This window comes from Bison bison, unplaced genomic scaffold, assembly GCF_000754665.1.
Source record: "Bison bison bison isolate TAMUID 2011002044 unplaced genomic scaffold, Bison_UMD1.0 scf7180017864362, whole genome shotgun sequence".
NCBI lineage: Eukaryota > Metazoa > Chordata > Mammalia > Artiodactyla > Bovidae > Bison > Bison bison.
Genome location: NW_011494934.1, coordinates 394744 through 420516, shown reverse-complemented (window position 1 = coordinate 420516; position 25773 = coordinate 394744). Strand labels below are relative to the sequence as shown.

Genomic DNA, 25773 nt, shown 5'->3' with positions numbered 1-25773 from the left:
TGGGGAAACAGCGGAAACAGTGTCAGACTTTATTTTGGGGGGCTCCAAAATCACTGCAGATGGTGATTGCAGCCATGAAATTAAAAAGCACTTACTCCTTGGAAGGAAAGTTGTGACCAACCTAGATAGCATATTCAAAAGCAGAGACATTACTTTGCCAACAAAGGTCCATCTAGTCAGGGCTATGGTTTTTCCAGTGGTCATGTATGGCTGTGAGAGATGGACTGTGAAGAAAGCTGAGCACCGAAGAATTGATACTTTTGAAGTGTGGTGTTGGAGAAGACTCTTGAGAGTCCCTTGGATTGCAAGGAGATCCAACCAGTCCATTCTAAAGGCGATCAGTCCTGGGTGTTCTTTGGAATGACTGGTGCTAAAGCTGAAACTCCAATACTTTGGCCACCTCATGTGAAGGGTTGACTCATTGGAAAAGACTCTGATGCTGGGAGGGATTTGGGGCAGGAGGAGAAGGGGACAACAGAGGATGAGATGGCTGGATGGCATTACTGACTTGATGGACATGAGTTTGGGTAAACTCCGGGAGTTGGTGATGGACAGGGAGGCCTGGCATGCTGCAATTCATGGGGTCGCAAAGAGTAGGACATGAATGAGCCACTAAACTGAACTGAACTGAACTTGCTCTAAGATAGAGTGATTGTTTCATATGCTGCCACTCACAGGCGTGTATCAATAAGCTCACCGTGAATATCCCCATTCTTGAAGCTATGAAAGAACATTTAGAAAGCTGTCCATGATTCTTTACTAAGTGAGATGCAAAGAAAGCTAAATGGTTATGAATCCTGAGCACTGCCCTTCAAGAACAGGCTGTCTAAAAGGGACTTGTAAAAGAAGAGGGCAATGCAATTTGTACATTCATAAGATATTCATAAAACCAAGGTGCATAGAAGTGTTTTGGTGGTTTTTTAAAAATAAAAAATTTGTTTCAGTTGGTGAAGGCAGAACAAGCAGAGTAATGGTCTCAATCATCGTGCTCAATCACATCTGACTCTTTGCGACCCCATGGACTAAGGCCCGGCAGATTCCTCTGTCCATGGGATTATGGGATCCCAGCAAGAATAATGGAGTGGGTTGCCATTTCCTACTCCAGGGGATCTTCCTGATCCAGGATTCGAACCTGCTAACCGACATCTCCTGTGGCTCCTGCATTGGCAGGAGGATTCTTTACCACTGAAACAAGCCCAGAGTAATGGTAGAGGATTCATTACCTTTCATCCAAAGTCGAGACAATTCTGGTATGAAATGAGACTTCAAAGGCTGTTTGTACAATCAAGAAGATTGAGAAGGAGACATACAGGCCAGAAAATGAATGACTGAAAGCAAGTTGGACTTGGGGTGTGGTGATATGTAGAAATGGCCAGGATGCGGGGTGGTGGCAGGGGTTGGGGGGGAAGCCATGGTTGTAATGGGACCACTCAGTCACTCTCCAGGGACTGGCAAATTGAAGAGATTGAATTGGAGAGCTCAAGGCCATTCAAGGGTCACTATTCAGACCCAGGGGGTTGTAGTCCTATGGTAATACTGGCCCAGACTTTCAGATTTCTCAAGAGAATATAAAAATATAAAAATGTGTGTGTGTGTGTGTGTATAAACTGTGAATTATAAGACATTGGGAGGTGGTGAGCCAAATTCAAGAATATAAAATTGAAGAATTGAAGCAGGCTGTCTATCTGTAACTCAAGATACTTAGTAAAAGTTTCTAGGTTTGGGGGAGTTAAAGGATGTCCCAATCTTCTTTCTGATCTATCTACTCTTTCTTACGAATCTTTGCACTTCTCCGCCACTAACCAAAACAATTGGCCATCCCAATCAAACAACAAATGTTCCTGATTGAAGATTCTAGCAAAGAAGTGCTTGAAGTGATGCCGTATGGGTTCAGGGTTGGATGGGGAGGGTGTGGGTTCTGAAGGCAGGTTGAGTAAAGCATCCTATCCGATAGCTGAAGCTAGCTCCTATAGTATCATGAAAGCGAAGCTAGCTCCTGTAGTATCATGAAAAGTTACTCAGTCATGTCTGACTCTTTTGTGACCCTATTCACTGTAGCCCGCCAGGCTCCTCTGTCCATGGGATTTCCCAGGCAAGAATACTGGAGTGGGTAGTCATTCCCTTCTCCAGGGGATCTTCCTGACCCAGGGATCGAACCCAGATCTCTTGCATTGCAGGAGGATTCTTTACCATCTAAGCCACATGGAAGCCCATAGTGTCACAAGAAAAAATTAAATTATCAGGAATTTTGTCAGCCAGTATAGCCATTATAAAAATTATATTAAAAATACAATTACATAAATTATATAAAAAACAAAGGTAATAAATGCTCACACCGTTCCACTCTCTGATTATGTCAGTACATTTTACTGTTATCTATGCTCTTGAGGACACTTTCTTACACTGTCACTGTACGATGGAAGTGCTGCAGAATAATGTGCTTCGGGGCCTCTTTTCCCAGGGCTGCCCTCAGTGTTAACATGCTGGTGGCTGGAAATCAGCTACACTGATAAACATTTACCAACATATCACTGGTCCTTGCTACAATATACCATCTCTAAGGGTGAGCTTGCCTTTTACATCAGAGCTGGCTTTACAGGCAAAATAAAATCCCATTACAAAGTACAGTTACAGATATAGAAAACAAATTTATGATTACTAGGGGGTAAGGAAGAGGAGAGATAAACTTGGAGACTGGGATTGACATATACACACTTGTTATTGTTCAGTCAATAAGTTGTGTCCGACGCTTTATGGCCCCATGGATTGCAGCACGCCAGGCTTCCCTGTCCTTCACTATCTCTTGGAGTTTGCTCAAACTCATGTCCACTGAGTCGGTGATGCCATCCAACCATCTCATCCTCTGTTGCTCCCTTCTCCTCCTACCTTCAATCTTTCCCAGCATTAGAGTCTTTTTCCAATGAGTCAGCTCTTTGAATCAGGTGGCCAAAGTATTGGAGCTTCAAGCATCCGTCCTTCTAATGCATATTCAAGGTTGATTTCCTTTGGGATTGACTGATTTGATCTCCGTGCTGTCCAAAGGACTCTCAAGAGTCTTCTCCAGCACCACAATTTGAAAGCATCAGTTTTTTGGTGCTCAGCCTTCTTTATAGTCCAACTCTCACATCCATACATGACTACTGGAAAAACCATAGCTTTGACGATATGGACCTTTGTTGGCAAAGTGATGTCTCTGCTTTTAAATATGCTATCTAGGTTTGTCAGAGCTCTAGGTAACTAATAAGGACCCACTGTATAGCACAGGGAACTCTACACAATATTCTGTAATAATCTATATGGGAAAAGAATCTAAAAAAGGAGGGCAGGATGTATGTATATGTATAACTGATTCACTTTGCTGTACATCTGAAATTAACACAATGTTGTAAATCAGCTATATTCCAATGAAAAAATTTTAAACAAAGAAATAAAACTTGGAAAGTAAGAAGAAAAAGGAGATAAGGAAATGCAGGAAGCGGGTAGGAAGAATTGCCGCTCAGTTGCTGATATGATATTCCATTGGTCCCTGAGATGGGCCTGGAGCTCTGAAATGATGATTAAATTCTCATCCAATTCCTGAATAAATGCTTCTAATATCAGGCAACTGAGAAGCAAATTGAAATGACATTATTAGAAATAAGTGTCTATGTATAATTTGCAGTCTCTTTGCCTGAAAGAAGAGATTTCATCATCTGTATTCATTGCTTTTGAGACTACTAAACTGAATCTGATATTTCTTCATGTTAAATTGAAGGCTGTAGTTATCAAAATGCTGACAGGTTGAGTTATTGGCTATTTTCAGGGCCCATGGAAAGAGTCTCCCATTAATAACATTCACTGTGTACATTGGTAGCAGAGAATTACTTAGAGCTATCAAATGTGTTATTACAACTTATCCTGTATGCCCTAAAGAAGACATTTTTGACTTGTGGGGGGAAAAAGGATATTTTCAGGGAGTTGACAAATGACAAAATAGCATGGCCTATAATAGGGGGAGAGATGTAGTAATGCAATTCTATAATAACTCAGTTAGAATCTGCCACTCCTTTTTTGGTTGTTTTTCAACAAGGTTTACAATGCTCATCTCTCTTGCTCTCTCCCTCTCTCTCTCACACACACACACAATGAGATGAAACCAGAAAACAAGAAGTCAGATGGAGAAATTTGTTTAAAATGTTGATTTATCATGTGGGCTTAAAACTCCCTACCAAAAAAAAATTGACCATTTCCTTTATTTTCTACTGAAAAATCACAACTGTCAGTTTAAGTATACAATCGTGCATTATGTGCCCTTAATGCACATTAAAAAAAAAAAGAAAGAAAGAAAATGTTTTTAAAAGTTCTGATTTTAAATACAAAAGCAATGGTGTAGGGATAAACATGGGGTTATAACACATGGTATGGGTAGCCTTATTTGGCAAATAAGGCTCTCACACTTCCTTTTCAGGGTGTGATTGCCTGCATAAATAGTTCTCAAGCCTTTTGTATATTTCAGCCCAAGAACTATTTTCACAGATTCTCTATGGACCGTTGTGGACACAGCCTTCATATCTGATGGCTACATGGACATAACTGTATTCCATACTCCCACAATACAGAAACAACACAGGCACAACCCAAGAATGAGTTGAGAAATGACGATGCCTTTTGATGCCTCTCATCCATATGGTTGACATACATGTTATAATTCCTGTGTCCCATGTACCCCTGCTGGGCACTAGGAGGGACCCAGGAATAATATACCCAATTCCTGTCCTCAGCAAGGCATCTTTAAGTAACTGGCGAGAGACATAAAAAAAATGGCAAATCACAATATAGTAAGGGAAGTAATTTTGTCATAAAGATATAGAGAGCAGTGCTGTGGAATTCTCAGAATGGACAGATCCACCCTTCCTGAAGTCAGGGAAGACTTCACAGAGAGCTGGACCCTTAAAGGCATAGGATTTCGCCAGACAAAAAGGAGAAAAGGTCTGGAATGAATAAAGTTCTGCTGCTGCTAAGTTGCTTCAGTCGTGTCTGACTCTGTGCGACCCCATAGACGGCAGCCCACCAGGCTCCTCCGTCCCTGGGATTCTCCAGGCAAGAACACTGGAGTGGGTTGCCATTTCCTTCTCCAATTCTAAAAAGTAAATGCTCTAAAAACACAATCAAAGCTTTCCCCCACGTGGGATCCTGCAGCAGGGTGGCGGCGCTGCTGCGGGCAGGCTGGTACCGTGCCCACAGAGATGGTCTGCAGCAGAGTCCACCTCCGGTCCAGCCAGAACCTGGTGCTGCTACCAGCCGAGCGGAGAGTGGACCCTGTCCAAATCCTGTGCCTTGGGAAACAGAAACGGCTTTCTCTCTCGCTGGCTCCTTAATATCACACAGGAATTAGCCAAAAACAAAGAAATGAAAGAAAGTTAAAAAAAAGTTCTGAGACAAGGCCAGAAAGCCGAGGAGACACAGAACCATCGAATCGGAAATTCTGAGAAGGAAAGAGGTGATCAGGAAAGAAGCTGGGGGAGATCACGGGCAGCAGGAAGGAGAGTCTTGATGAAGTCAGTCAAAGTGACCTTGGCGGGAAAATCAAGGAGGGTGTCGAAGAAGCAGCCACGACAGCTGAGCCGTTGGCCGAGTTGTTGTCCAAAGGCGGGGAGAAGCTCTACTGGACTGCCACCCTCAAAGCCGCCTGCCAGGGTGTGGAGTCCCTCTAGAAGGAGACGGACCAGAGCATCCCCAGGCAGACTGGGCCTACCTGTGGCCGGAGAGAAGTTGAAGGAAGAGGAAGTGTTTGAAGCCAACGAGGAGGCACTGGAGGTCGCTGCACAAGGACTCCAAGTGGGCCCAGCAGCTGAAGGACCTCAGGGACAGCAATGTGGTGCTTGATCGGTTCTTTGAGATGAAGATGAAGTGTGCCAAGAGCAACAACGCTTTGGGCTGGGTGTCCCACAGTGCTGATAGTCAAGGTCAAGGACTTGCTGACAGTCAAGGTCACAGCAAGATGATGGATGCAGAGGCCTGTGCTAATCACCACCTTCCAGGCCCAGTTGGTGATGGTGATCAAGAACCCCAAAGGCGAGTTGGTTGAGAGCGACCTGGACAAGGTACCGCTAATGTTGTACATGCGGGTGCTCTGCCCAGACCAGGATGAGCTGAAACCCTCTGTCTCCTGGTGGCTCCCGGACATCTCAGCCTCCAGCAGAGAGCAGCTCCTATGAGCAGGGTGGCCACAACTGAGGCCTCCCGGACTGACCCTCACTCAGGACACACGGGGTACTGGTGTCCATCTGCAGCAACCAGATCTCTGGGGACAGGACCGTCAGCTCTGTCGCTGCCCTACCAGGCTGGCTGCAACCCTAGCTAAATGGGGCGAGGAGGGGACAGTCTGCACTGCTGCCCTGCCCCCGGCAGGCTGGTGGCTGCTGGGCCACAGGCGCACAAACCAGGCAGGGCCCAGAGGCTCCCAGCCCCGAGACTCCCTCCCAGGGCTGAGACGTGGGGGCTGGGCCCACTGGCCACATCAGCCAGGCTGTTTAAGCTCCTTTTTTTTCCTTAACAGTGCCCTGGTTATCCTGCATATAAGCCAGATTTGGAAATAATAAAACACCAAAGTAAAAAAGAGCAAAAAAAAAAAAAAAGCTTTTCCTGATACCAGCATGCAGAGCACACAAAAGACCTTTTCAGATCCCTGAACCATCCGTCTGAAGTCTTGGGTTCTTACTGCAGCAGAGCCTAGATTCTTCTTTCCAGTACATTTGTGTGATGGTCTTGTTGGAGTCACAGATCAGATCACAGTATGTGAAGGTGAGGATGGAGTTTCCTGAAAAGAGAAGAAACTCCTGGAATCAGTCATCTTGGGAAATACTCAGGCCTTGGATAAGAAATAAGGATTTTGTAAGCCACTTAGGAGAGAAAGTTTTCCTTCTCTCTGGGGCTAAGGTTCTAAGGCAGGGATATTCCTGGAGCTTTTCTGATATTGGGATGAGGGTAGGGCCTCGCTGATGGTTCAGAGGGTAAAGAATCTGCCTGCAATGCAGGAGACCCAAGTTTGATCCCTGGTTCTGGAGGATCCCCTGAAAAAGGGAATGGCTACCAATTCCAGTATTCTTGCTGGAGAATTCCGTGGACAGAGGAAGAAGCCTTCCAGGCTGCAGTCCATGGAATCACAAAGAGCTGGACACGACTGAGCGACTAACACACGAGTAAAACTAAGACATTCAGCATCAGACGTACCTTCTGTCACTGGCCTGCCTTCTTGATCTCTCTGAGTCACAAGCTGCAGTTTCATGCTGCAGATGGAAATTTTCCATGAGGGTTACTCAGTAGGAAACATGTCATTCTGTCTGCATGGTTGTCATCAGGTTCTGTTCTGTAACAGCTAGGCTGCAACATTAGCTGCAGTAACAAACAGCCCAAAAACCTCTATGGCATAAAACAGGGAACATTTGTTTCTTGTTTATCTACATGTTTAATGCGGGCATGTGCCTTGTGTGGCCTCTGCTTAAAGCTGTTATCTTTTCAGGCCCTTAAACCTCCCCCTCCACCCCGCCCAGCAGTGGTGGATGTGACTTCTGCTGGTCCAAAGTAATGCCACACATGAGCAAAGGCAGCAGAATGATGGTGGCCACAGACCCCAATCCCATATTCCAAAGGAATCACTTGAGTCCTTGGATGAAGGGTATACGGCTTTAATTAGGAAAATGATAATCAAATTTGAAATGTACTGAGCAGGCGGTTAGCTTTCCTGACAAAATAACTCTATAACGATGGTCTGGTCATAGGAAGGTGAAGAAAGAGAGATGATGGAACAAGCAGAGAAGAGAGGATGAGTGAAGCTTGAGAAGCAAATAGAGACAAAAGAGAAGTGAAGGCAAGAAGGAGATTCATGAGCGTGAGTATTGCCCATCTTCCCCCGAGGTGGCTTTGGCACAGCTTTTTCGTCCTCCTCTGATGCTCCATGGTTGTTCATTTCTCTAGGTTCTGACTACTTAATTGAACCAAGAAAGACCTGTAGGCAAGAGGAGGCAGAAGGGAAGGGCACGATGATGTCGGCACAGTAAGTCTCCTACATATGAACCTTTAAGTTGCCAACTATCAAAGATGCAAATGTGCATCTGGTTCTAGCAAGGAACCAGAACCATCAACGTGCCATCAATGTCAGGCGTGAGTGAGACTGCAGCTTGCCCTCTGTCTCCCGTTGCTGACGATCCTTCAGATCTACCACCTCCCACCTCCTCTTCCTCCTCTAGTCCATAGCTCTTCTTGTCTGTTCACTGGATGCCAGCCGCCGTGTGCCAGCTGTTGTACTGTTCTACTGTACTTTCCAAGGTCCTGTGCTATAAGATTAAAAGTGTTTTGTTTACTTTTGTTTTTTATGTATTGTGTGAAAAGTATTATAAATCAATTACATCACAGTACTATAGTCTGTATGTAATGTGTATATATGTGTATATTGTGATTGTGCTAGTTGGGTACCCGGGGTAACTTCTGTTGGACTTATGAACAAACTGGGTTTAACAGACGTGCACTCAGAATGGAACTCGTGATGGGGGGCGGGGGGATGGTGACTCAAAGATGCCTGAGTGTGGACTCTCCAAGATGGGCAACTGGAGGAAGAACAAGGAACAGAAAGGGGCCAAGGAAAATGGAAGTGGCCACGGAGAGTCTAAAATTCAGTATCTGCTTAAGCCAGGGAGACACTGCAGCTGATGAAACTGCTCATCTTCTTGAAATATCAGATTCTTCCTCTGCTGCCCTCTGCCTGATGATGATGGTGAAGCTCACCCTCCTGAGACTTGTCTCTGGGACAATTACTAATAGGTTGGGAACTGGTCATCCCAGAATAAATCCACAGAACCCATGGCCTCATGGTTTGGGGACTGACCTGCCCTGAATAGGGCAGTCTGGTCATGCTCCCAGGGCAGCCCGTTCCATCCATCATTAGACACACGCCCAGTCAAACTACCTCCGTGAGGATCAAGGCTTTGGAGAACTGGCTGGAATTGCTGGGTAGAGGTGGGATGACTGTATTCCAGAGAAAACCTTGCTATGATCCATGAGAAATCACTAAAGTTTGTTTAAAAAGTATGGAAAAATTGAAAATTAAGCTTTTACAGCTTCACAAACCTAGCATTAAAATACCATTTGAATGTAACCAGAGCTGCTTTCTGTAGCACTTTGCTAGCAGAGACCATCAGATTAATAGGCATCTCTATGAAATGTCAGACTGTCTTTTCATATAAAAACCATGAAATTGTTTAATTGAAATCCATTGCAAGAGAGGTTCTGAATTCTCAAAGGGAGGACATGTATTTGCCTAGAAAAGTAACAAGACACTCCCCAAGATCTGTTAGGCCTTGAAGGGGCAGTTGGGTTTTGCTCACATCATAGACTCTATTTATCATCTTTTTTCATGACTTAATTGTGGAATTGTTTTTTTTTTAAATTTACATGAAATAGAAATAGTTTTACACTCATTGTCCTGTTGAATATCTCCTCTGTCCTGAAATTAATACTTGCTTTTTCTTCCTCCATCTACAAATACAATATTTCCTTGGGAGCGGTCATGTTTTACAAAGGGCAACCGCAAACCTAATCAATGCCTTTGTGTGAAAAAAAGGCAGAAGGGCTCATCCATAGAGAACATATTGATGGTTGCTGGGATGGGGGGTGTGGGGGAGATTGAAATGGGTGAAGGGATTTTAAGGTACAGACTTCCAGTTGTAAAGTAAGTCAGTCCAGGGAATGTAATGTACAGTATGGTGACTATAGTTGATATGGTGCATATTTGAAGTTGCCAAGAGAGTAGATCTTAAAAGTTCTCATCACAAGAAAAAAAATTTATAGCTATGGCAGACATTAACTAGACTTATTGTGGTGTCATTTCACAAGATATGTAAGTATCACATCCTTACATTTTACACTTGAAACTAACATAATGATATATGTCAATTATAGCTCAGTTAAAAAAAATAAAGACCCAACCCAATGGGTGCCCAGCTTGGTAAGTCCCAGTGTCTGAGAGAAATATAGGGTAACCCTGCCTCTGGGAAGATCTCTTCTCCAGGCTGCATGGCTTGGTGAGCAGAGTATTGGCTTGATTTCAATCCCACACATCCTTTAGGTAGGCATTTTGTGAAATGCACAAACTGCACAACCCTCAATACTCATTGGAAGGACTGATGCTGAAGCTTCAGTACTTTGGCCACTTGATTCGAAGAGCCGGCCCATTGGAAAAGACCTTGATACTGGGAGAGATTAAGGAGGAGAAGAGGGCAATGGAAGATGAGATGGTTGGATGGCATCATTGACTCAAAGGACATGAGTTTGAGCAAACTCTGGGAGATAGTGAAGGACAGAGAAGCCTGCCATACTACAGTTCATGGGGTCACAAAGAATCAGACACAACTGAGCAACTGAATAACAAAAACAACAATACATGTTAGTTCTTACATGTTCTTATGTGATGTGTCTCCTTAGCTCCATTTGATCGGTCCAGGGGTGGCTTCTTTATAAGCCAGGCCAATCAGAGCTCTTCAGTGGAATTTTTTTCCAACTAGACCCAAGAGAGTCAGACCTTCTCTGTTAGCGAAAGTCAAATGATGAATTTTGTAAACTATTGGTGACTAGGGTTCCTACCATTTGATAAAAACCATTGGTAGTGCAAAAAGAATGGAGCCGGGGCACGAGGAAACAAAGGCAAGAGATGACAAACACTCAGTGAGCACCGAGGTTCCTGGCTCCAGCGGCGCCTGAGACCGGCGGCATCCTTGTCCTTCTCGTGGTGGGTGGTCTGGCTGTTCAGCCCTCACCTAGATTCTATGAATCAGAGACATCCTTTTCGCATCAGCTTCTTTGAGTCGGGTTTGCACCATGGCAACTTGAGAGTCATGAAAAAAAATGCAGCGATGGTGCAAAGAGCAGCTGTATATCACGGCAGCCAGTCATGGCTCCAGCCCCTACCTGTGACCAGCTCCCGTAACATGTGCACAGACAGGTCTGTGTTTGTTACATGGTCAGGAGCCAACAAGCCCCCATTTCTAGCAATATGACCTTATCCCAGAGGCTAGACCTTAGTTTCCACATCTGCAAAGTGGGAAATTCAAGAATTCCTACTTCATAGAGTTTTTGTGAGGATTAAATGAAGGAATGCATGTAAATATTTAGGACAGTGCCTGGCATCCAGTAAATGTTAGATCTGATTACTACTGTTTTCTTATTTCCAGTGTCAAATGGGGCTTGACATAGGATAGACACTAGTAAGAGTTGCAATGGGTATGACAATCTCATTTTAGCCTTAACTACATCACTAACATTCTGTGACCTTAGGAAAATTATTTATATTTTTGAATCTCAGTTTTCTTATCTGTAAATGGGAAAAAATATTTTTGACAGGTGAATTAAAAGGTAACACAAAATGATGTGCATAAGCAGATTTCATGAACTCAAACTCTATCCAATTATAAAAGATGAAGGATTAGAAAGATGAATCTAAGTTTGCTCCTTTATGGTGATTCTAATATATAAATATTTTAGCAGCTGGAAAAGAAGGGAAATCACAACTGTAAATAATAAAAATATTTTCTTAAATTGTTTTATAAAAAAGGAAGAACTTGTAAACTGATATTCTCCTATTGAATGCAATAGGTACCATATGTCCTAAAAAAGAGACTTTTTCCTCCATGGGGATCAATAAAACTATTTTCATTTTGATTGGGAAATATGTGTTTTTTAAACATTTTTATTTTTCTTAAATTGGCCCTCATGCACAAACTTTGCTTTCCCCTCATGAAGACTGTCTAAGAATTTTGATAGTGTCCCAAGCTTAATCTGGGAAAACAACAATTTTAAAATTTCAACTCAAATCTTGGCATGATGTTTAAAACATTAGCCTGCCTCCAACAAAAGAAGCTTTAGATCAAACCATCTGTTTTCTTAGCATGCTAGCCTTTGGTAAGTGGAGATTTTGAAAATAAAACTGAATATAATCATCTTTGGACCATTTCAGTGAGAGAGGATAGCTTCACCAAGAAAAAAAAAAAAAGCTCTATTGCTTTTTCTAGCAAGTTTGCAGATTTGATTAAAGAAGATGTTTAGCAGAATAAATTCAAGTTAAAGAACTAAAAATATGAGAAAATATAAGAACAGGCAAGTTCTTATATGTGCAAGTTGAGCACAGTGCTACAACATCTCGTTTCTCTTTTAATTTAGAACATCGCCTAAAAGTTTGATGCTTTCAAACTATGGTGCTGGAGAAGACTCTTGAGAGTCCTTTGGACAGCAAGGAGATCAAACCAGTCAATCCTAAAGGAAATAAACCCTGAATATTCATTGGAAGGACTGATGCTGAAGCTGAAGCTGCAATACTTTGGCCATCTGATGCGAAGAACTGACTCACTGGAAAAGACCACGATGCTGGGAAATATTGAAGGCAGGAGGAGAAGGAGTGACAGAGGATGAGATAGTTGGATGGCATCATTGACTCAGTGGACATGCGTTTGAGCAAACTCCAGGAGATAGTGAAGGGCAGGGAAGCCTGGTGTGCTGCAGTTCGTGGGATCGCAAAGAGTCAGACACGACTGACTGAACAACGACAGCAATCCGTTCTCTGTCACAGCCTCCTCCCCTCTTAACCTGAACATTTGCAAGAAAGGAGACTGTGGGGATTAGAGAGAGTCCAGGTGTCTGACTCACCTATTTTCCAGCCTGGCCATAAACCTGCTCAGAAGAGCTCCTTGGTGATGTGGTTGCAAGATTGTGGTGGACACTCTCCAGGCTAGACTGCCTTCCAGCAGCACTTTCCCTTGCTCCCTTGATAGCAATATCTCTGTTTTGATCAGTTTTCAGTATGCCTAACCCTAGAATATAATTCAGGATTGGTGTGCATGCATGCTAAGTTGCTTCAGTTTTGTCTGACTCTTTGTGACTCCATGGACTGTAGCCCATCAGGCTCTTCTGTCCATGGGATTCTCCTGGCAGAAATGCTGGAGTGGGTGGCCAAGCCCTCCTACAGGGGATCTTTCTGACCCAGGGATGGAACCCGAGTCTATTATGTCTCCTGCATTGGCAGCCATGTTCTTTACCACTAGCGCCACCTGAGAAGCCCATAACTGAAGATTGATCTCTATCAATTCTTTGCCCCTAGAGGTGGCAGAATGACCCAGTCTTGGCCAATGTGATTCCAGAGGACCTGCTGGGGACTCAGAGAGTTTCCTCACAGACAGAAGGGGAAGGGCCCATGAGTCCACCCTTTTGCCCTCCCCTCGACTTCCTTCTTTGAACACTTTTGTGAGGATATGATGCCTGGAGCCATGTGGTACCTTTGGGAACCACAATGGGAAGACAAGCCCATCAGAGGGACTGAAGCAGTAGCCCAACTGTACTGAACTGCTGACACTCTCCTGAAACTCCCACCCCTAGACTTCCTGTTACATGAGTAATTAAGTAACTACTGGTTAAACTGTGGTTAGGTGTTTTGTTATTTGTAAGGATACATGCAGGCTAAGTCGATTTAGTTGTGTCTGACTATTTGCGACCTATGGACCATCCTCTGTCCATGGGATTCTCCATGCAAGAATACTGGAGTGGGTTGCTGTTTCCTTCTCCAGGGGATCTTCCCCACGCAGGGATGGCACTCACCTCTCTTAGGTCTCTTGCATGGGTAGGTGGGTTGTTTACCACTAGAGCCAACTGGGAAGTCTACTTTAAGGAAATACTTGTAAGGAAGATCACCCTAATTGAGAATAGGGTCTTCCACAAAGAATTTTACCTGCAATGTTCCCTCCTCCCTGCCCGCTTCATGTTGATATATGTTTAGAACCACAGAACACCAGAGCTGAAAGTCACTCTAAATCTCCAATTAATAGGTGGTAAAGGAAGAAGTTCAGACATGATTCTACTTGACTGAAGTGATGAGTCTTGTTAGTGTAAATGTCTATGGAAAAGGAGAAAGTCACATCAGACATTTGAACTTTGGTGTGACTGACTCTAGCCAGATCACCTCCTAGAAACAGATTTGCCTGTGGACAAAGCACATGAAGTTCCAGGAAACTTAGGAGGTATCTTTAAGAAGGAAAAAGGTACAGAAAGGGGAATTGGAGGTTCTTGATCAATATCTTTGTTTTTATTATTTTTTAAATTTTATATTGGAGTATAGTTGATTATGTGGCTCAGATGGTAAAGAACCTGCCTGCAATGTAGGTGGCCTGGGTTTGATCCCTAGGTTGGGAAGATCCCCTGTAGAAGGGAATGGCAACCGACTCCAGTATCTTGCCTGGAGAATTCCATGGACAGAGGAACCTGGCGGGCTACAATCCATGGGGTTACAAAGAGTTGGACATGACTGAGCAACTAACACACACACACACACATAGTTGATTAACAATGTGTTCATTTCACATGCACAGCAAAGTGATTTGGTGTCTTTTCAGATACATGTTCAGATACACGTGTCTGTTCTTTTTCAAATTCTTTTCCTTTTTTTTAAGGCCAAGTCTGAAGTTTTTCCACAAATGTCATGTGAGGTGGAGAATGCATACTTACAAATTGCTTACCAAACAAGCATGGTAAACATTTCCTCCAGAAGGCATGGGACCTTTGACCTCATCATTCCTGAGCTGCTAGGCCCTGCTCTGGGTACTGGAAGCTCTGGCAATGGGGAGGTCAGTAGGTCCCTAGAACCTCAGGAAGAGATTTACAAAACAAACCACAGATACGAAATAAATGCTATTAAGAGGAGTATCAGAGACTAGTTTCAAAAGCTGCAAATATTTTCTGAACTTCTGCCATCTGATTCTGCAGTGGTCATGTAGATACAACACAACTATCCAATTTGTTACAGTTGTTGGTTTATAAGACTTTTCTTGAAATATTGATAACCCCTTCTATCTTCCCCTCAAACTTTTATCAAACTCAAGCAGATTTTTGTCAGAGAAAACATATTCTTGTAACTTAATTGATAAAAGCAATGCATGTGTACATCCCTACCTGTCCTCTGCATGGCTTAGCCCTGGCTCTATTTAGCAAAGGAAGTGGAACATAATAGATGCTCAATAAATATTTATGTGTTAGATGCATGAAGAAATGCAGGAAACTTACAAATACTGACAAACAATTTGAGAGACACATACTCTTTACACATACATTTGTACATTTGTACACAGACAAATCTTATTCCATAAATATATTTTCTATTTATATTTTGAGTTGTCTGTTTCTTTTGCTGTAGAAGGGGAAGCTGATGAGACTTGTTATTTCCTGAAAATGGGATTTGGGGAAGTTTTCAACGATATTATCCTCCATTATAAAAAGGGACAGAAGGGAGACAAGCTGCTTCCACAAGTTTACACGTCGCTAACAAATCTAAGCTTTCTAACTGCCACTAAAAAATTCCTCCACTCTGCTATGTAGGTCAGTCTAAGACAGTTGATAAAGCTTTATAGTCCAACTAGAATGATTTAAAAACCTGAAAGAACCCAAGTATGTAAATAATAAATGCTCACCTTCATTTGCTATTACACGGGGTAAACATGAGTCATGACATAATTTCTTTGCTCAGTGGAAGAGGGATTTATGCCTTTATGTTGCCAAGCTTGTTTCAGGGGCTGTTGGAGTTGAGTTTGCAGCTCTGGAAGTAAATGAGGAGTCTGTCATTGAGACTCCCTGGAAAGCCCTCATTAGCAACATAATTTAGCAAATATGACATTGACATCACTGTGCCAGTCCCAGGCATATATGCCATTCCAGTAAATCACCTCCTGCACATCCTCTGCATGCCCAGGCCTGGGACTGTTACTCCGAGACTCTAGAGGGAAAGAATTTAGAATTTAAAGTTTCACCTGGCAGACTATTATAAAATGTTATTACAACAACTCATGCAAAGAATTGACTCATTGGAAAAAACCCTGATGCTGGGAGGGATTGGGGGCAGGAGGAGAAGGGGACAACAGAGGATGAGATGGCTGGATGGCATCACCGATTCAATGCACATGAGTTTGGGTGAACTCTGGGAGTTGGTGATGGACAGGGAGGCCCGGCGTGATGCAATTCATGGGGTCGCAAAGAGTCGGACACGACTGAGCGACTGATCTGAACTGAACAGGGAGCCACAGAGGGACGCAACAGGACTTGAGTCCAAATTACAGTCAATTTCTGATAATGAACCTCCACGTTATTTGCGCACTGGATTATCCTTACCTTTGGCAGAATTGTCCTTGGGTAAAACAAAGCAGAGAAATCAGGACAGTTTGTCTTAAGTTCCACTTTGCCATTTCTTCAGCAAATACATATGAAGCACATATTAGATGCCAAGCATTGTCTCAGTGTGGTGATCCTGCAGACAACAAAACAGAGCTCCTGCTCTCATGGGTCCTAGTTTATTAGGCAGAGGCAATAAATAAATGAATAAAAATACATAATATGAAACTGGATCACCATAAATGCTATGATAAAAGACAAGGATGAGGTGATGGGAGTGACATTCCAGGTAGAGCTCTCTATAGGAGAGAAGGGAGTGAATTGAGGGGCCGGCCTTGGGCTGTCTAGAGGCAGAAGCTCCAGGCAGTGGGAAGAGCAGGTGCAAGGGATCCAGGGCAGGCTTGTACAAGGGCAGATGCAGGCAGGGGATGTGCGAGGACCAGGCAGTGTGTCAAGCAGAGTGAGCGAGGAGTTGAGTGTGTGAATTGTGTCAGAGAGACACCCAGGGGAACAAGCATGTGGGGCATGGAGACCCTAGGGAGGACTTTGGATTGGTCAGTGCATTTAGAGTGTTGTCACAAAAGAGTATCAGAATCCACATTGCCTTTTAAAAGGATCCTCTGGCTGTAGTTTAACACACACACTAAACCATGTGTGTGTTGAGTCTGGGAGGGACACCAGAAATACAAATGGGAAAATCACATAAGATTACAGAAATCCTCCCCAGAGATGACTGGTTTGGACCAGAAAGGATTTCTGGCTGGGTTGGATACAGGATGGGAAAAAGAGAAAAATGAAGGATAACTCTGGTAAAGAGCCTCATCACCCGAGCAGGACTACAGTTATTCTCATTTGGGGGGATCAGTTCCAGCTCCCCGACCCCCACCCTCTGAATACCAAAATCCAAGGATGCTCAAATTCCTCATGTAAAACAGCATACTATTTGCATTTAAGCTACACACATCCTTCTGTATACTTTAAAACATCTCTAGGTTACTTGAAATACTTAATATAATGTAAATGCTATGCAAGTAGTTACCAGAGTGTGACAAATTCAAGTTTTGCTTTTTGGAACTTTCTGGATTTTTTTTTTTCTTCTGAATACTTTCAATCTGTAGCTGCTTACATCCACAGAGGCAAACTCCAAGTTTAGAGGGCTAACTGTCTTCATTAAGATGGGCAAGATTGTGAGAGAAGCCGGTTTGGGTGAATGTGAGCAGGTAATCCAGAGGCCAATTGTAGACTGACAACGTGTGAAATCTTTGGAGAAGCCCTCTTAATGAAGGTGATTATGACAGCAGTTAGGCACTTTGGACACTGCTCCTGTACAAAAGACATCAAGGGGGAGAGGGCCCAGTACGATTATCTCACAGTGTGGGGTGCTGGGAGCCCCGGCTGTTATCATGGGCGCAGACAACTGTTAGTGCTGCTGCTTCATTGAAGTGCCGGTGACTGCGGGATACACATGTGCTCAGCCTTCTGCAATAGTAGAACACCCAGGAAGGGACACTGGAGGCAGACAAAGCGACTGGCAGGCCTTCTAGCAGCCCAAGAATACCGACACCAACTGTGTGGCTTGGGAGACTGGAAAGGAAACCAACCCAGAGAATCCCACACACTGGATCCTATCTTATTTCCACTTTACAATGTGCGCTCCCCTCATCTTGCTGTTTGTGTCCTAATGCAGCCACCGAAAACACTGCTGTGGTTAGAAAATCCGATTGGAAAATGAACTTGGATATCCATGGTGAAACATGGATGAAACATGGTGAAACACTGGTGAATGTAGGCACAAGTGCCCCCTAGAAATAAGTCTTTGGAGATCTGCTCAAGTTACTTGAGTAGCAAATAAGGTTTCAGCACAAGCAAAGGAGCTATGAATTGAAGATGAAAAGTGTGTCGTCTTCATAGAGATCAACCCACAGAAAAAAAGAATGAAAGCATGCTATTCCATGGGTGGATCTAGAGATTACCATACTAAGTGAAACAAGTCAGACAGGGAAAGACAAATATCATGTGATATCACTTATATGTAGAATCTTCAAAAAAAGATACAAATGAACTTATTTACAAAACAGGGAGAAACCCACAGACATAGAAAACAAACTTATGGTTACCAAAAGGGAAAGGGAGGGCAGAGGGTCAAATTGGAGTTTGGGATTAACAGATACACACTGCTGCTGCTGCTAAGTCATGTCAGTAGTGTCCGACTCTGTGCAACCCCATAGACGAAAGCCCACCAGGCTCTCCACTCCCTGGGATTCTCCAGGCAAGAACACTGGAGTGGGTTGCCATTTCCTCCTCCAATGCATGAAAGTGAAAAGTGAAAGTGAAGTTGCTCAGTCGTGTCCGACTCTTCACAACCCCATGGACTGCAGCCCACCAGGCTCCTCCATCCATGGGATTTTCCAGGCAAGAGTACTGGAGTGGGGTGCCATCACCTTCTCCAAACAGATACACACTACTATATATAAAACATAACCAACAAGGACCTACTGTATAGCACAAGGAACTCTACTCAATATCTTGTAATAACCTAAAAGGGAAAAGAATCTGAAAAAGAATGTATATATTCAGTTATCCATATATATAACTGAGTCACTTCACTGTATACCTGAAACTAACACAATATTTGTAAATCAACCATACTTCAATTTAAAAACATTGTAATCCAAGCAATCATTTTTCTCACCCTTAAAAAAAAAATGGGTACATGAGATGGGTCCAGTGTATGAACTGTAGAATCAGAACAGGTTAGGTTTTTGTCCAAAGCTAAGCCTGTGGAAAATATTACTTCAAAGTCAAAATTAAGGCTAAGAAAAGATCTCCAATCAAGACTGATCTAGGGGCCTTCCTGGTGGCTCAGGGGTAAAGAATCTGCCTACCAATGCAGGAGACATGAGTTCAATCCCTGATCCGAGAAGATCCCACATACCTCAGAAAAACTAATCCTGTGGGCCACAACTATTGAGCCCACGTGCGGCAACTGCTGAAGCCCCATAGCCCAGAGCCTGTGCTCTGCAGCATGAGAAGCCACTGCAATGAGAAGCCCTCCCACTGCAACTAGAGAGCAGCCCCCTGGCCGAAGCTAGAGAAAAAGCCTGTGCAGCAAGGAAGATGCAGCACACCAAAAACAAATAATTAGACAAATAAAATTATAAAAAAGAAAAAAATCGATCTAGATGATGATATAACTGGCCTAAAACAGAGGTGTTTGTGGGATGCTAAAGTTAACTGTGACTCAAGATCTTGTTACCAGGGGAGAAAGGAGAATCCGAAGCACAATCAACTGTTTCCAAGAATCTCTCTGCAATTCTTCCATCTGTAAAGGCCAGAGAAGACTGAAATGTACCTGAAGAGTTAACTAGTCCAAATACAGCATCTGTGGATCCTGTGTTACCAAGTAACATTTCCCAGCTGCCTGCAACATATACAACTAGGAAGGAGTCAGAGAAGAAGAAAAAGAAGGCTTCAAAACTGACTCCACACCACCACTCCCAGGAGACCACAGAAAACCTGTAACAAAGCAGGATGCCTCTGCCCATAAGACTCAGATTCCTGACCATGGTCAACTCTGAGGCCAAGTGCTCAAGCCAGGCTTCCCCCAGACCAGAAGAAAGGATCTCGTGCACCTGTCATCCTAACTCAGCCAGCTACATCTCACTGAAGACCTTGCTTAATGCAAAAGACTTTCTACAGGATCTGGAATTTGTCCCATCTGATGAAGAGCAAAAGCAAGGCTGCCATTGAGAAAATTAAACTGTAATTCAGAGCAAGAAAGAGCAGATACAGTCAGAGGGTATGACAGTGACTGAGCTCTTCATGGAGTGGTAAACAGCCCTGTAAGTGCAGGTCTTAGGAGTAGAGGGGCCAGGCTGTAGCACTTTGGATTCAGGGTCCCTCCTGGCAGTTCAAAGATCAGCTGTGGCTCTTGCCTGATGGTTCACTAGTTGATACATTTGCTAAAGGTAAGAACTGTCTCAAGATGACGAGGTTTGTCTGGATCCAAATGTTCAGAAACAGGATGCAGTGGTACTGGAACTCAGCTATCCCAAACGTCCTTGGGATAAATCACTTTTCTTGCAGTTCTGAGAAAACTTTACAGCTTCACGGTAAAGTATACCTCCCACTTGAGACTCTGAATTGGTTGGTCTCTCCTTTGTTTGGAATTTGGGATTAAAAAACATAGATATACCTTGACCTGAAGGCTATAAAGTCAAGGGTCTTTTTTTAACCTTTTAATTTTTATTTACTTATGCATATTTTTGACCATGCTGCAAGGCATGTGCGATCTCTGTTCCCTGACCAGGGATAGAACCTGCACCGGATACAGAGGGAAGCGTGGAGTCTTAACCACCGGACCAACAGGGAAGTCCTGAAGTCGACTTTTATCAACTGACTGAAAACTTAAATAAGATGAAGTTCACAAATTGCTCTTTTTACCAGACCGAATTTAACCCTTTGTGGAGAACTCGGATGAACACACCTAGTTTCTGTGACTTTTATCTTTTTCCGTTGCTGCTGCTGCTGCTGCTAAGTCCCTTCAGTCGTGTCCGACTCTGTGCGTGCCATAGATGGAAGCCCACAAGGCTCCCCCGTCCCTGGGATTCTCCAGGCAAGAGTACTGGAGTGGGTTGCCATTTCCTTCTCCAATGCATGAAAGTGAAAAGTGAAAGAGAAGTCGCTCAGTCGTGTCTGACTCTTAGCGACCCCATGGACTGCAGCCTACCAGGCTCCGCCGTCCATGGAATTTTCCAGGCAAGAGTACTGGAGTGGGGTGCCATTGTCTTCTCCGATCTTTTTCCGTTACCTCCTCCGATTCTTTATTTCTTCATCCTCCCCTCCTCCCACCCGTGGGTTGGGGGCCTGACACAGACTAGACCCTCCTCCCAAACTACCGACTTACGTGATGCTACAGAGAATGGAGGTGCAGTTTGCAAAACCAGATATTATTTGTTATTCTTATTGCAAGCTTTGCAATGACCACGATGCCACTTAGAAGATGCTGGCATCACCCCTGGCCCATAGGCTAACCTCTGAATTACCAGTGTCTAATCACAGAGCAGAGCTGCAGTGTCATAAATGTCACCACACTCCACGGCTCTGATATACGCCCGCATTGAGGTCGAGAACAGGAAATTTAAATATCAGAGCAATATATCATTTCTATTGACCACCTAATGAAAATGTATGGCATTTAACAGTGAAAAGATAAGTTTACCTGGGGCTCCCAGCTTCCATAGCTGTGCTAATGCCATTGCCAAGAAAGGCTCTCACCATACGTTTAATTTTAAGATTCTCCTGTTACCAGGAGGAAAGGGGGTAAGGCATAAATTGAGACATTGAGACTGACATATACACACTACTGTATATAAAATGTACACAGTCCACAGTGTCCCAAAGAGTCAGACACAACTGGAGCAACTTAGCACACAAGCATATATAAAATAGGGGCTTTCCTGGTGACTCGTTGTAAAGGATCCACCTGCAATGCAAGAGATGTGGTTTCAATCCCTGGGTTGGGAAGATCCCCAAGAAGAGGGCATGGCAACCCACTCCAGTATTCTTGCCTGGAAAATCCCACAGACAGAGGAGCCTTGTGGGCTATAGTCCACAGGGTCGCAGAGTCAGACACAAAGCGACTGAGCATACACGCACACATATTTAAAATAGATAACCAATAGGGACACACTGTATAGCGTAGGGAACTCTATTCAGTTCTTTGGGTATATGTATATGCAGAACTGATTCACTTTGCTGTACATCTGACACACAATACTGTTAATCAAGTATACTCCAATAAAAATTAATTCTAAAAAAATAATTGAAGAAAGCACAGGAAGACTGAGGACACGTTGGGGACTTTCGTTCTTCAATTTCTTTACCAAGCTATATAAATAAAGATTTAGACACTGGTAAGCATCATAAGGAAGAAGGCAATGGCACCCCACTCCAGTACTCTTGCCTGGAAAATTCCATGGACGGAAGAGCCTGGTAGGCTGCAGGCCATGGGGTCGCTAGAGTCGGACACGACTGAGCGACTTCACTTTCACTTTTCACTTTCATGCATTGGAGAAGGAAATGGCAACCCACTCCAGTGTTCTTGCCTGGAGAATCCCAGGGACGGGGGAGCCTGGTGGGCTGCCGTCTATGGGTTCGCACAGAGTCGGACACGACTAAAGCGACGTAGCAGCAGCAGCAGCAAGCATCATAAGAACATTGACAGATGAACTGTAAAGGCCAAAGTAAAGTGAAGTCGCTCAGTCGTGTCCGACTCTTTGCGACTCCATGGACGGTAGCCTACCAGGCTCCGAGGTCCATGAGATTTTCCAGGCAAGAATACTGGAGTGGGCTGCCATTTCCTTCTCCAGGGGATCTTCCCAACCCAGGGATTGAACCCAGGTCTCCTGCATTGCAGACAGACGCTTTACCGTCTGAGCCATAACTCCCTTGCTAAAGGCCAAAGTAAAGGGAAGATGAAACCTTGGGGTAATCTATCTGGGTAGATAATGCCTAGGATATTTTCCTGGGGTCCTACAGATTCGATGTTTAATAGCAACTATAAAAACATCCAAAGAGTGTGTGTGAATATAAGCATAGAAATAGTCACATACTGCTAAACCATTCACACCAGAAAATGAAGCAAAAATGTGTTATCACATGTATGAAATGGGGCAAAAGTTAATTGCATTGGTGGAATCTAATTTATAGTCATAAGAGGGAAAAAAAATTCCCAAGAAACCAGGGTAACCATTGCTGGCAAGGGGATTGTGGACACGGCTCCTGGCAACTGTGACCTTGAATAATTTAAGGAGTCTGACATCACTTGTTAAACAAGAAACTTCCTATTCCTTTTGAAATTAATCATGAGGGTGGAAAGTAAGAAAAGACTCCCCTTGACCGTGAGAATTTGCAGAGAACCTTGAGCTCCAAAGCCCATGGAGAGCCATTCAGACGTATTGCCCCAACACTCGTGCTGAAAGCAGCCCGTGCCCCACAAGACTCTCCAGCTCCTTGATCTGTCCCGGGAGAGCAGGCCAGTGGCTGGGAAGGTGGCAGCCTTTGTGTGCAGCCTCCACCTGTGACTTACCAGCTGTGGAACCTTGGACAAGGGACTTATTTTTCTCTGCCTCAGTTTCCACTTCTGAAAAATGGAGATGTTAATTTGCTGTCATTGTTTAGTCCTGACTCTTTGCGACCCCACAGACTGCTGTCCGCCAGGCTCTTTTGTCCATGGAATTCTCAGGCAAGAATATTGGACCGGGTTGCTATTTCCTTCTCCAGGGGATCATCCCCACCCAGGGATCGAACTCGTGTCTCCTGCACTGCAGGCAGATTGTTTACCACTGAGCCACCGAGGAAGCCCTGGAGATGTTAACATGCCTGCTTTATGGGACTGTTGGGAGGACTAACTAAGTTACTCTTTAAAGTCCTTGGAGCAGAATGTGGCACACAGCCATGTTATATGTTTGTGAAATAAACAAACCAGGTAAGGGAAACATGTTTGCTTGTTTAGCGTCTCCCCTCCTAGAACATGAGGTCTGTGAGGAAAGGACCTGTTTTGCCCTCTGTGCATTCCCAGTGCTAAGACAGTGGCTGGGGGCTTCCTGAGCTGCTTATGTGCAGTCCTCCTGGGTTTCCGTGTAGTGTTTCAATGCCACCATTGTCCAGTAACCTTATTTTGGTGATTTGGCTTCTGTGTTTAATTATGGACAGGAATATTTTAGGGCAACAAATCCTCTGGGAATCCAATCTTTTTTTTTTTTTTAATAATTTTTCTGATGTGGACTATTTTAAAAGTCATTATTGAATTTGTTTCAATATTGCTTCTGTTTTATGTTTTGGTGGGGGTGTTTTTAGCCACAAGGCATGTGGGATCTTTGCTCCTCAGCCAGGGATTGAATCCACACGTCCTGCTTTGGAAGGCAAGTCTTAACCTCTGGACCACCAGGGAAGTCCTCCAATGTTTTTAACAGGTATTTGCTTGTTGAGATCTTAGAGTTTAAGGCCTAGAGCTCCTCCTGGCCCAAATATATGGTCCAGAAATAGTACTGAGAAAAAAATTTTTTTTACATATTGAGATATTGGGAAAATTCTGACTTATACAGAATTTTTAGGACTGTTGCAACCCACTCCAGTGTTCTTGCCTGGAGAATCCCAGGGACGGGGAAGCCTGGTGGGCTGCCATCTATGGGGTCGCACAGAGTCGGACACGACTGAAGCGACTTAGCAGTAGCAGCACATTTGTGGGCTAAGTTACTTCAGTTGTGTCCGACTCTTTGAGACCCTATGGACTGTAGCCCACCAGCCTCCCCTGTCTATGGGATTCTCCAGGCAAGAATACTGGAGTGGGTTGTTATGCCCTCCTCCAGGGGATCGTCCTGACCCAGAGATCAAACTCTCATCTCTTACGTCTCCTGCACTGGCAGGTGGATTTTTTTTTATCACTGAGCCACGAGGGAAGCCCCTCTTGTTGGTTATCTATTTTAAATATAGTAGTGGTCTCATGACTTCTTTATGTCATTTCCTCCTTTCCATGTTGTCTCTTGTCTTTAAGCAGTTCTAATTATTGAAATTTACCTTCCAGTTTGGCCCTCTGGCTTTCCTACGGTTTCTTTCCTATTTTCCCCTCGGAGCTCTCTTGGGTTTGTCGTGGATGTTGTGACGGTGGTGGTGTTGTTTTCATGTTGTTTTACTTCCTGGTCTATTTCCTGAAGTTTATCTCCTAGCAGTTTTACTGACTTTTTCCATTTCAGCTTTCAGATATCGACTTCAAGAGCTCTCCATTTCTTATTTTGTGGATGTAACACATCCTCTTGTTGCCCCCAGAGGAGTTCAATTACAAAATGTTTGGGGGAGGTTGTTCTTCTCTTCTCTGTATGGTCCCCAACCTGTCTGGGCTCCTTTTCATTTTTACTCTTTTGTCTCTTTCATGTTAGCAGCATCGACCTGCCCTCTGCTCTCTTTTTCCATCCACGTGAGAGCAGCTGGGGGAAGCCCTGTGCAGGGCTGCTACATGTCCTGGTGAACCTCCCTGTGGGGTTTTGGGAAGAGCTGGCCATTTTATCAAGTGACCTTCACAAATCTGTTTGAGCATTCTTACATTGCCTTTCTTTGGGATTGGAATGAAAACTGACCTTTTCCAGTCCTGTGGCCACTGCTGAGTTTTCCAAATGTGCTGGCATATTGAGTGCAGCACTTTCACAGCAGCAGCTTTTAGGATTTGAAATAGCTCGACTGGAATTCCATCACTTCCACAGGTTTGTCCATAGTGATGCTTCTGAAAGGCCATGTGACTTCACATTGCAGGATGTCTGGCTCTAGGTGATTGATCACACCATTAGGGTTATCTGGGTTGTGAAGATGATTTTTGTACAGTTCTTCTGTGTATTCTTGACACCTCTTCTTAATATCTTCTGCTTTTGTTAGGTCCATACCGTATCTCTCCTTTATTGGCCCATCTTTGCATGAAATATTCCCTTGGAATCTCTGATTTTTTTGAAGAGATCTCTAGTCTTTCCGATTCTATTGTTTTCCTCTATTTCTTTGCATTGATCACTGACGAAGGCTTTCTTATCTCTCCTTGTTATTCTTTGGAAC

The 25773-nt window shown here is 43.9% G+C and overlaps 1 pseudogene; it reads left to right on the top strand.

Annotated features, from left to right (window-relative positions):
* The window catches only part of LOC104999705, a 7009-nt pseudogene extending 942 nt beyond the window's left edge, over positions 1–6067 (top strand).
* Positions 6068–25773: the final 19706 nt, after the last annotated feature.